General features: G+C 46.0%; 1 protein-coding gene across 4 annotated transcripts in view; it reads right to left on the bottom strand.

Annotated features, from left to right (window-relative positions):
• CYRIB (CYFIP related Rac1 interactor B) overlaps positions 1 to 12388 on the bottom strand; it is a 102316-nt gene that overhangs the window by 72803 nt on the left and 17125 nt on the right. For 3 of the 4 annotated variants that reach the window (XM_087746011.1, XM_087746017.1, XM_087745995.1), the window contains exon 1: positions 7548 to 7686. The exons of the other annotated variant lie outside the window; for it this stretch is intronic. The gene's annotated coding sequence lies outside the window, so the exon portion shown is untranslated. Of the gene's footprint in view, positions 1 to 7547; positions 7687 to 12388 lie in introns of those variants that run through there. 4 annotated transcript variants of the gene reach the window in all.

Raw genomic sequence — 12388 nt, 5'->3', positions numbered from 1 at the left:
CCATTCTGGACTAGGGACAGGGAGAGAAGCAAAGCAAGAGGCATAAGCCCTGCAAAAACACTCTGCTGTAAAGCTGAGACACACTAGAGTTATTTGAAGAGCTGTCAAAAAATTTTAAGACTACAGTTGCAACATCTGTTTCCAAGCCTCACTTTTGGCAGCTACTGAAGTAGTTTGACTGAAATTCCTTTGAAAACCTGACACAATATTAACATCAATATTATATAACATTATTTGCTCAAAGTATTAGGTTTTAATCAATAGTCTCTTACACTGGCATTCACCAGACTTTACTGCCAGTCCCACCTACAGTAAGTTTCCTACCAGGACACAATTCTACGCCGTGTTTATTAGGAAGCCATAGTTACAGAAAAATGGATAGTTTCTCCATAACAAGTTTGAACGTTGCTAAAACGAGAACCTTCAGAAAAGATAAGAAAACAACTTGGGTTTTGTTAGGCTAGCTGAAAGCTCTTGTAAGATCTTCCTCCAAACTTCAAGCTAGGAGATATCAACTAAGTCATGTTATTCTGTTAGTACTGCTAAGAAATTAATTCAGCTCTGAACTCTTAAGATGCAAAGGTAAGAACAGTTACAGCATTTGAAGTACTACTTTAGTGTTTGGGAGAACATGACTTTAGCCAGTCGCACATGGGAAAAAGCAGCAAGTAATCTTCTACCAGAAGTACCCAGAGCAAAACATTTCAAAACTATCATTACAATTCAATTGCCTGTTCAGCTGACAAATCCACGTCTCCCCACATCAGACTTTTACACACAAGTAGGAAATCTAAACTCTGAATCAATTAACTACTATCCATAAGTGATCCTTACATGACGCTCTGCCTAGTCCGTATGATCTTCATTTATATAAAAAGTCAGCAATTTTATCTTTGAGATGAAGTCCCATGAAGTCTAGTGGTTACGTATTTCACTTCCACATTAAGAAGGAACAGTTTCAAATAACCGTATGTCTCAGCACATAAAAGGTGCAAATATAACAAAAAGAAGTGAACTGGCTTTTTATGCCCAGAAAGCACTTCGCCTGAGAAGTTTCACTTTCAGGGACACTAAACAGGAAGGTTTTGTTTTAAAAAAATAAGAGCTATGAATATATTTCTTATTAATTCTTACAGCTTTTTTTTCCCAGATTAGCAGTGCTAGAATTCAGAAAACTACTTTTTGGTTTTTTTCAGTAGAAAGGTCAAACTGATTTGTACATCAGAAGCCAACACAAACACCTTTGTTGTCCAACACAAAAAGACAAGAATTCCCTTTCCTTGTGGGAATGGTACCCTCAAGACTGCTATAATAAAAAGGAGAACCAGCCATCATCCAGTGCCACACCTGACTGGAAGAATATGAAATTAGATCTAACTTTTGAAGTTATACGACTGCTAGAGCCACTAGTCACAGAAACAGGGCTTTCCAGTCAGCTAATTTACAACTAGGGTTCCTAGGAACTCATCTATTACCTTGTATAGTACACCAGAGAAAGTTACTCATGCTAACACTACATTTAATTTAAACATCTAGTACTGAAGGAGAACCAGAATTGCCTCATGGCTGAATTTAAGAGTCTTTTGAACTACTCCAGTTAAGCAGCATTTGCTCCCAGAACAGCCTCCTGCTACTGGGGAACGGTTAAGCCCCATGGTCTGAAGTAAAAAGTGCTTTTAAAAATGTATCTAGGACAGTGTTCTGCTGCACTTTCTTACATATAAAGTGATTACCGATACAAAACTTCTTTTTGCCTGGTGGTCACCGATTCAGGTGAAGCGTTTGCTGATGGGAATCAGCCTTCCAGACAAACGTATTAACTGCCTACAGGATCAAGCTTTAGGTTTTGGTGTGGGTGGCAGACAGGAGGCCTGTTTTGCAAGGCATGCTATTTTTGCAGCTAGAGCCACACCAAACTGAATGCACTCAATCTCACAAGCTAAGCTGTCCCAGACCCAATTATACTATTTGCACAGGGACCACCTGGGAATCCCAAGTGCTGTAGGTATAAGCCAGAGAATCAGCCAAACACTTAGTAAATAAGGCCACAAACCATAGAGCATTTCCACTGAACGGGAGTAAAAGAATAAAAATAAATCCTCCCACACAACCATTATTAGAGGAAATTAGTCTTACAGACTTGAAGACTCTAATAGACTTACGTACAATCTCTTTGTTTCAGAGATATTTAGTCTCTAATTTTTCCTACAGTCCCACAATGATTCTGTGTAGTAGAAAAAAACACTGGGTTTGGTCAGTCACACATCATCCCCCCAAACGCAATACTAGAACTTTATGTTAGTGCAAGTAAGGCAAACAACAATCTTTCCTGATATGCACAAATCAGCCAATACTTGTCTAGGTACTAGAAACGTAAAAATTCTTTTCCTAGGTGCTGAAAAAGTAGTGTTAAAGAACACTCAAAAATACTAAGTCTGGTACCAAAAGTCCTTTTACAAATCAAATTCATGGCCGGTAATAACATTTCCAGAGTTAACCAGAAATAGATTACTAAACATTTCACCAACACCACCTGATTCAGTAGCAACAGCAAATGAAGACGGTAGCACAACCAGATGACAAAGGCTGTAACACCAGATGTGAGTTCATAAGCCACATACGCACACCCTGAGCAGGACATTGTCAGCCTTTCCCTCACATCTACGACTGTCTTGCAGCTACCTTGAAATTCAAATTATCCTGAGTGAAAGGCAAAAGAATGCACCATTTTACATGCACTTTTCAATATGCTTTGCCTATAACCAGTTTCACTATTTCCACAGTGAAGGTATTCTCTGCACATTAGGCTTTCACATGACAGAGAAGACAAAATGCCATTTCTAAAAAGAAGAATGCAATTAAAACCGCAGGAGATGGGGAACACAGGAGAAAGTGCCGTAACTAAAAATACTTTCAGCGTTACCCAGTCAATTCTAAAACTGCTCATTGTTTGTTGTTGGTTTCTGTTAAGCTCTGCTGTTTATATAATTGCAATACATATACCTCCAGTAAGCACTGGAATTGCAAAGTAAAACAGCGCCTACGTAAGAGAGCCCATTACTCTCTGCAAATTTTAGACGGTTTGAAACACTCTGCCAGCAGCAGCAGCCAACTTGTGGCACTCGAGAGAACATTCCTGAACCACAGAAGGGGAGGGAAACTGAGGTGAATTTGTAAGAGATCCTGAAATTAAAGGCAATCACATAAGCGCCTGTCTTCATACACATTAAGAGAAAAGCAGACTTCTCCACGCTGGGTAGTTACAGGTGTTAAATTTTCCACATTCACGAGGAACAAAATACTAGTACTCTTAAGTAAAGGTTATGTATCCATATACTAATATTAAGCGAAGACTTATGAGGTATGCAAGAGGACCATCCACTTATACATAAATGCCCTTGATACATGCAAATGCATGGGACCAGAAAAGATATCAAAAGGTACATACAACTGGCCATCATTTGCAGCTGGAAAATACTTTGAAATAAATCTTACTTTGCCTAATTGATGCATGTATTTCAGGTGCCACAGCTAGTAACTAGTGATAATGCTTCATGTTCCCCAGCACTTAACTCTTTCCAATCCAAGCACAGCTTCCTTCATGTCCCCAGTCCCCTCACTCTCATCACCACTGAAGCCATGTTGATAGACTTGGAGGGATTCAGCTGGACCAAAATGACTACCAGGATGACATTCTGCATCCTGGTACTAAGCACAGGAGTTGGCACTGACATCAAACCTTGCGTGGATTCAGCACATGGATTTACTTGGCCTGCGTACCTCGCCTGTAGCATATTTGCTTGACAGCTGATAGTCCATGAGAAGCAATTTGACAACGCTCAAAATATTTCAGCTCTGAAGACGTATTTTGAAACTTTTTTACGATGAGCGAGTCTCGTAAAATTGATTCATAATATCCTTCATGGTAGTTAACGTTACCTCAAGAGACAGAAGTCATTCTTCTCAACTTAAGCCCATCTACATCAATGACTAAAACTCTCAGTGTAATTATAAAAGAGCAAGCTTTTAGGAAGGACAGGCAAGAGTGATAGCCTTGATTTACGCTAGTATCATTATTTCTTAAAAAAAAACCCAAAAAACCAAAAAACACCCAAAAAACCCAACGAAACCAAACAAAAACCAAAAACTGAAAACAACAAACATACATAAACCTGACTGCTTAAAAGCCAAATCTGACTTCTTGCACATAAGCTTTAATTTTGCCCGTCGCTACTACAGGGTATGCATTAGTTCCATCTATTCCCCCAGCTGGCAGGCAATAACAAAAAAAAGAAAGGTACCGCAGGCTGTTTGTGTATCTGTATTCTCCCAGATACACAGCGAGGGGAAAAAACCTGCAATTACGTTTACCATACTTAAGCAGCTAGAGAAGTCTGAAGTGGCCCCTACACATGCTTTTCCAAGTGACAGAGCCAATTTCTGTTACTGTATTACTCCATAATTCAGCAGTTAGCAATACAAATATTCCCCCCCCCTTCTGTCTCTTTACAGTACTAATTCCAGCTGTCTAGTAAGCGCCATTAGAAGTCTGGTGACAGACACCTTGAATTAAGTTCCCCATATAACTCTCCCTAAACCATTTTAGCCATTGCCCTCAATTCATTTCAAAATTAATTATTCTGCTAAGATATATAACTACTGAAAGACACAATAAAAAAGTTTCCTTTTTCTCTTTATCCAAACGTTAAGACTTCCACAAAACTCAGATAAGGGGACAGGACAGTTATGTATGCAAGAGCAGGACCGGCTAACATCACATTTCTACAGCCAGCGAGGTTCCCGCAGGAAAGGTTTCATATGAAGAGGCAGAGAATTTCAGAAGACAACCTCTTCAATAATCCGTCACCTCAGGTGGCCCCAGATGAACTGCAAACAATGAAGAAAATCTAGAGCACCTGACAACAAATGGAAGTTGTATAACAGACAGGCTCAAATTCATTCCTTACTTTCATACAACCGTGGTACTCCTTGACAGGGATGTTTTAAAAACAGATTCTGGGATCACTTCTTTCAACGGCCGCTACTCTCTGACAGCTCATATATGCAGTAAGAAACATGACAGTTTGACTTGGATAAAAAGCTATCTACTCTTCTACTGAAAGCTTGTGTTTCAACAATGGAATACTCTCTGTACACCAGACAAAAAATGTTACTATTTCATGAAACAGCAGAACCATAGAATCGTTAAGGTTGGAAAAGACCCTTAAGATCGTCAAGTCCAACTGTTAACCTAGCACTGCCAAGTCCACCACTAAACCAGGTCCTCGAGCACGACGTCTACCCGTCTTTTAAATACCTCCAGGGTTGGGGACTCAACCACTTCCCTGGGCAGCCTCTTCCAGTGCCTGACTGCCCTTCTGGTGAAGAAGTTTTTCCTAAGATCCAACCTAAACTTCCCCTCGCGCAGCTTGAGGCCGTCTCCTCTCGTCCTATTGCTTGTTACTAGGGAGAAGAGACCGACTCCCACCTCGCTACAACCTCCTGTCAGGTAGTTGTAGAGCACAATAAGGTCTCCCCTCAGCCTCCTCTTCTCCAGGCTAAACAACCCCAGCTCCCTCAGCCGCTCCTCATAAGACTTGTGCTCTAGACCCTTCACCAGCTTTGTTGCCCTTCTCTGGACACGCTCCAGCAACTCGATGTCCTTCTTGTAGTGAGGGGCCCAACACTGGACACAGTACTCGAGGTGCGGCCTCACCAGTGCTGAGGACAGGGGCACTATCACCTCCCTGGTGCTGCTGGCCACACTATTCCTGATACAAGCCAGGATGCCATTGGCCTTCTTGGCCACCTGGGCACACTGCTGGCTCATGTTCAGGTGGCTGTCGACCAACACTCCCAGGTCCTTTTCTGCCAGGCAGCTCTCCAGCCACTTTAGGATTAGCGGATTACCCACTTAGGATTTTACTGTTAAACTTGCCACACAGAACTGAAGATGTTTCGCAAAACAGCGCACCTTGCTAAACAAAGATATTTGTCAGATGGGACCTTCTAAGTTTGGATTCACGTTCCAACCTTGACAACAGTAACCTCATGCTAATTGCTAAATGCCTCCTGTCCAACATCCCTATTTGCCACTACCTACTATAGAAACTGCTTATTAATTTAAAGGTATATTTAAAGTCCAAGCAGTCAGAGCACAAAGAAAACTTTGTGTCAATGGCGGGTGGGAGAGAGTTTGAGCAAAACAGACTTTGCAGTTTTTAACAACAGAAACGGTAATACGGAAGAATGCAGATTATTAGATCAACCTAGAAAAGGTTTTACTGGTCTGAGGATTAACATATATGCTAATCAACACTTGTATTTCCATACTACGTTATCAGAAATTCAGAATGACAGATTTTAAATGTTAGCAAGACTCCACTATCACAGCAGAAAGACAGCTGTCATACTGTCACTGACATTCGGATCCAGGGTGCTGATGCAATGGAGCAGAAAAAGAAAAACCCTTCAAGAGCCTTCATGACACACAGTCTCTTGATTTGATATCGAAATGTTTCTGTGAAGAAACTTATTGTATTTTATTACCATGCAAGATACGAGACCAGATTAAAAAGTAACAAAATAGAATTGAGTTGCATGCATCCTTATTCTTAAATTGCACAGGACAGAATTAAGATCCAATTAAAATCTGATTTTATCAGCTATTTAATGAATAGGTTAGGAACAACACCCTCCTGTTACAGCTTCTGAATCCACCTTAACCCTACCTGCAATTACAGTCCCGGCATCACGGCGACTGCACGCAAACCTGCAGGATACACCCTAACTACGACAAACCTGCGACGGTTCCTTGTGTGCTGCTGAACTCGCTGCACGTTTTAGCCACGGTCTGAAAGACTGCAGATGTCCCTTCAAGAGGCTTCCTCCTCCCGGTTAACCATTAACACTGTCACTCCGTTTCCCCACGAAGCACCACCTGCCTCCCGCCGGGGCTGCGCCGCCCGAGGAGGCTGAGGGCCGGCGGGGAGGACGCGCTCCGGCCGCCGGCTCCCGCCCCACGCCGGGGAAGCCAACCGGGTCCTCTGCCTCCGACCCGCCGCCGTGAGGGGAAGGAGCCCCGCCGGAGAGCGGGGGAACCCCGAGGAGGGCGATTTAGCGCAGGGCAGGTCCCTGGCAATTAGCGTGGTTTGCCCAGCGGCCGCCGCTTCTCCCCCCGCCCCGAGGCGGGAGGCCCCGGCGGGCGGGCGGGCAGCCCCCTCCTCACCCCGCCGGGCGCCCCGGGCAGAGCGGGGACGGCGCTGCGGGGGCGAAGCGGCGGCGGGACGGGGAGGGCAGGGACGCGGAGAAGTTGCGGAGGGGCTGAGGGGCGGCGGGTTTGGCCCGGGGAGGGGGGTGGAGAGCAACAGATGGGAGCCGGGGCGGCGGGCGGGGGAGCCCCGTCCCCTCAGGGGCAGGCCGGGCCCCGGCGGGAACGGGGCCGGGGTGGGGGGGGGGGGGGTCGCGCCGCCGGGTGTGAGGGGAACGCGGGGGATGAAGCGAGGCGCCCCGCCCGGCCCCCCGCCCTCCACGCCGCTGACACTCACCCAGCCGCCCCGCGGACGGCGATGCGGACGGGAGCGGGCGCCGGAGCCGCCGCCTCCCCCCGCTCGGCCGGAGGCAGGAGAGCAGCAGCGCGGCCGGAGCCGGCGGGGCGGGGAGGGCGCGGAGGGGGGAGCGCCGGAGCCGGAGCCGCCCCGCGGGGGGGAGGGGGAGAGGGGGAGGGGGAGCGAGCCGCACAGCACCGCGGGGGACCGGCCGTGCGGGCGGGCGTGCGGTGACCCGGATGTACCGGCGGGGGGGGGGGGGGCGGCCAGCAGGTGACTGCGCAAGCGCGCCGGACTGCCAGCGCACTGCGCATGCACCTGCCTCGACTGCCAGTGTCTCGGGCAGAGGCGGGGGAGCGAAAGAGAGGCGGGCGGGCGCGCGGGCAGGCGAGGCGGCGAGCGGGTCAGCCGCCTTAAAGGGGCCGGCGCGGCCGGGGCGGCCCGGGGAGGGGGCAGCCATCTTCCCGCGGCGGCCGGGCTGCGGCCTGAGACCCCCCCCCCGCCGCCTGCCCGGCCCCCACGAACAGCTCCTTAAAGCCACTAACTTCACATTACGGATTTTCGCTGAAGCCAGTTGTGTGATTTTGATGGTTTTTTAAGGCCCGACTCAGGGGTTTTAAATGTTTGCTGTTGGCAAAGCCGTAATGGGAAAGAAAATAAGGCTCCTTCTTTGCGAAAAGTGGGGTTGCTGACTGAAAGTCGCGCATAAATGTGTTCCCAGGTGGATCGTGTTGCAAGATCTAAGCAAAAAAAGGCGGAAGGTTACATCCCTTGGTGAGCTCTGCCCTGCCAGAGCCCCGCGCGGGACGAAGGCCCCGTGCCGTCGTGGCCGAGGCCGTGCCGCTCCCCATCTCCCCTGAAACGTAAAAGATACGCAAAATGCGTTAAGAAACACAAAACTATATTTTAAGGGCATTTCATGGACCTCATTATGTACTTCCATCACTAGGATGCATACATGGAGAGGAAGGCTTCACCTTTTCCTGGCCTGTGTGACAACTGGGATTTTGGTGTCGTTACGCTGGCACATCGCACACCCCGAACTACTTCTGGTATGGATACGTTTGCCAAAGCAGAGGGATCGCACAAATACCCTGTTTTGGGGCTTGCTTCTTTACTAAAGTGAAACATACACACCCAGAGAAAGAAAAATAACAAGTTCTGCTTGGTTTTTCCTTGAAGTAACCTGGAATCTAGACAACAATTTTCAAAATTTTGCCACGAAGCCTCATCTGGCCTTCACGTTGAATGGCTCCCCTGAAGCCGAGGGACGGCTGACACCGCCTTCGGGCCAGAGCCCGAGCGGGACAGCCAGGCAGCAGCATACGGATACAGGGGATTATTCAACCTGAAAGAGGCAAACCAACCACCTGAAAGTCTAACCTGAAAACCTAACCACTTCTGCTACTTTCTCTTCAGAAGCCAAACACCAGTGTGACAACTGCCAAATATTAGTGAATACCACGTTCCCCCAAACCCACTCTGAGAAAGAACGAAAATGGAAAGGACCTCAGAGTTTTATTTCTATGTCAATGTATTTCTCTTCTTTTTACTTTCGTACCTGTATATATGTTGACTTAAAACTGATAAAACTGAGTTCCTCTCGTAACGTGGTAGGATTCAAGATACATGGATTCACTACACTAATAACTTTAAAGTGTTCTAGATAAGAGAGTATGCTGGGATATAAAGGACGCCATTTGTGAGTACAGTTCAGCTGCAAAACCTGCTTGATGAACTCAAAGGAAATCACCGCACTTTAGTTTTGGTCCTTGGGTAACGTTCGGGCAAGGGCAGGGCTGGCACACCACGTACCTGTCTGCTGCCTTCACCGAAGCAGGGAAGGGGGAGGGCGCAGGCAAGCCTTGGAGGCTCCGGGAGGTTAGTGTAGATTGGAGCAAACGGGAGATGTCCAAGGAGATACGAAATGAGTTTTTCACAGAAGCAACTTACAGGCAGAATGGCAGAAGAAGAGAAGTCCCAGTTCTGCTTGTGCTTGATTTGTCTAAGTGGGTAGGCAAAACTAAGTGCTTGACATGACTTCTCACTTCTGCTACAGAAGATTTTTTGCAACTAGCGGATACAAATCTAGAACTGTAGATCGATGCACCCTCCTTCCTGAGATGATGGCAGGTCACTACCACATCTCCTTCTTCTCTGAAGTCCGCAGACCTTTGAAAGTCTGTGTGCCAGGCAGGAGGCGACCCGGGTCCCACGGAACTGAATGCAAGGGAAGCAGACTCATGCTCTGAGCTTACGTTGGACTCGTTGTCGCGTGGGCTTAAAACAAACCCGGGGGGCTCTCCTCTCTCATACTACAGAACTTTGTCCTGTTACACAGACCTAAGGAAACCATACAACCAGCCTCACCGATGAACGATTTTTGATGCTCATAACATTATAAAGTGGTTGGGGCTTGACAGGGTGGGGTGAGACAAGAAAAATTTTCCTACTGAAATCATAAGCGGGTTTATAATAATATTGACTCTTCAGGACTCTCCAAAATTGTAAGGTACCCTTGATTTGGCTCTCTCATCTTTCAGAAGTCCAAGTAAGAATGGCCAGACCCTGAGCATCGCTGACGTTTTAACAGCAGCTGCATACTAAGACATCCACATCCCACGTAATAACTGAAGCATAAAAAATTATGAACACTCTGGAAAATGTTGCATGACTAAAAAAACCACCCATTTTTTATTAGTTCTGCCTTCACTTTTAATTTCTTAATTGCTTCTTCTGAATAGAAAATTATTTTACCAGGTTATTACTGTGATAAATATAAAAGACAAAATTAGAGATTATATATGCCAGCTAGTATCATAAAATAAAGGAGTGGTGACAGAACATAACTGCTCTTATGCTGCTAAATGCCTGTGGATTGTTTTGTTAGTAGGAGTATTGCTGCCAGGTAGGTATAGCTGACACTTAGGAAAGAAAACAGGTCAGAGCATTTTCATAGAGCAAAGATTATTAAGCTCCAAATGTATTATTGGATGTGTATGTATGTACTGTATACATGCACGTATATACCACTGACAAAAGATGACTTTATTTTATATCTAGATGGCCAGACAGGTAAATAAAACCACGGAAGCAAACCCGCCCTTAGGTGCCCTGCACAATTAGAATACTTCGGCTACTTTTAAGCTTAATGGTAGCCTAAGGGAGAAAGTCAAAAGGAGAAAAGGGAGTCATCACCATCCTCTCCGATTCGTACTCCACAGGGACAACAGGGCGCACTGCCCGCTGACAGCAGCCCCATTTGTCTTGGGGCAGGGGACACCAATAACTTTTCCATTACATGGATGAAAATAGAAAGTAAGCATCCTATACCCAAAGATTTTTTTTTTTTTTTAATTTTTAAGAAGAGATTTCTTGCAGCAAAATTTCAAGAATGGAAAAGAGAGGCAGCTTCGTGGAGATCCCTTGGTACACTGCTGTGGTTCATAGCACCTTTCAGGTCGGATAAAGCTAACATCAGGCTTTGCCCTCCCCCTTCCAGATTTCTCCACCTTCTCAAGTGCATGGCTAGTAGGTGAGGGATTGCAGAAGCAGTCACGTTCACACTACAGCGAGGTTTAGGGCTTTCGTTTGGGGTAGTACAAATCCTCTGATATAAATGTAGCTCTTCAGAAATATAAACAGTTGCGACAAAATAGGAATGATCTACATAAATTTCGAAAAGCGCAGACAAAACAAAAAGCCAAGGTCAAATCATTGGATGCTTACAAGGATGCCTGAAGTGCTTCCAGATACTGTAATGCCAAACAATTACAGTGCTTTATAGTTGCATGGAGACAGGCGCTCGCAATCTCAAAACGCCTTCCCCCCCCCCCCGCAGAAGGTCATTTCGCTATTTAGGTGCCAAGTGGGGAAACGGAGGCGCTTCAGAAGTTGATTCTTCTTACTCTGACAGACCTGGTGAAAGTCTGTCCTCTCCTCGTGCTGTGCCCCCGCCACTTCACGTGACTCATTACATTACTCATCTCCTCTTCTGCCACTACAAAGTCTGAGATTATTTTCGAGTTCACTCATCTGTTGATGCAATTGCTCCCTGCAAGCGATCAGCACGGCCTCTTTGGGTGGGGAGCCTCAGCTAATAGATGCAGCACGCTCTCGATTCATGAACGCTTCTTTAAGTCAAATGACGCAGGAGTAGAGTGTTGAACCATGATTAAAGATAATGGCGATTTTACAGTATAAAGGTCTTTTTTTTTTACATTTTGCTGCCTTTCCTCAACAGTACAGCTCAGCCATATGAGACAGGGAAGCAAAAAGAGGAATAAAGAGAAAATGGCAGGTGTTAAGCCTGCATTAGAAAGAAGACTGTAGACCAGTAAGCATAAGGGAAGGTGAAAAGAGGAACTGCAGCTATTTTAATCATATTTTCTCTCTACTGGAAAATAGAAAGATACATTAGAGTAGCAGACCTGGTACAGAGTAGAGCAGAACACGGTATTAGACACCGAGATCTTTAAGTCACTTATTAAAGTTTGTGAAATACGGAATTTCTTCAGCGACCACCGCATGGACACCATTGCACTGAGAAGTACTTTGAGCAATCACAGTGGTGAAACCTATGCTGCTAGCAAACAGGTGAGCTGGCCAGCGAGAGAAGAGGCCCAAGCAATCGAGATAATCCAGCATTACCAAGTTCAGGAGGTCATGGCCACAGACTGCGCTTCTGAATTTCTGGCACTCAGGTGAGGAAAAACCCAAGATACACCCATTCTTCAACAGCGGTTTGCTCACTGTGGTGGAAGAGCTACGATCGCTTCAGCCAGTGCTGGGTCATCCCCTCTGCTCGTACGGAAGGTGCCTTTCTTCAGCAAAGCTCCTAA

This window comes from Nipponia nippon, unplaced genomic scaffold, assembly GCF_047370975.1.
Source record: "Nipponia nippon isolate SJK-2023a ecotype South Korea unplaced genomic scaffold, ASM4737097v1 scaffold_1, whole genome shotgun sequence".
Lineage (NCBI taxonomy): Eukaryota > Metazoa > Chordata > Aves > Pelecaniformes > Threskiornithidae > Nipponia > Nipponia nippon.
This window is presented reverse-complemented; position numbering and strand designations above follow the sequence as displayed.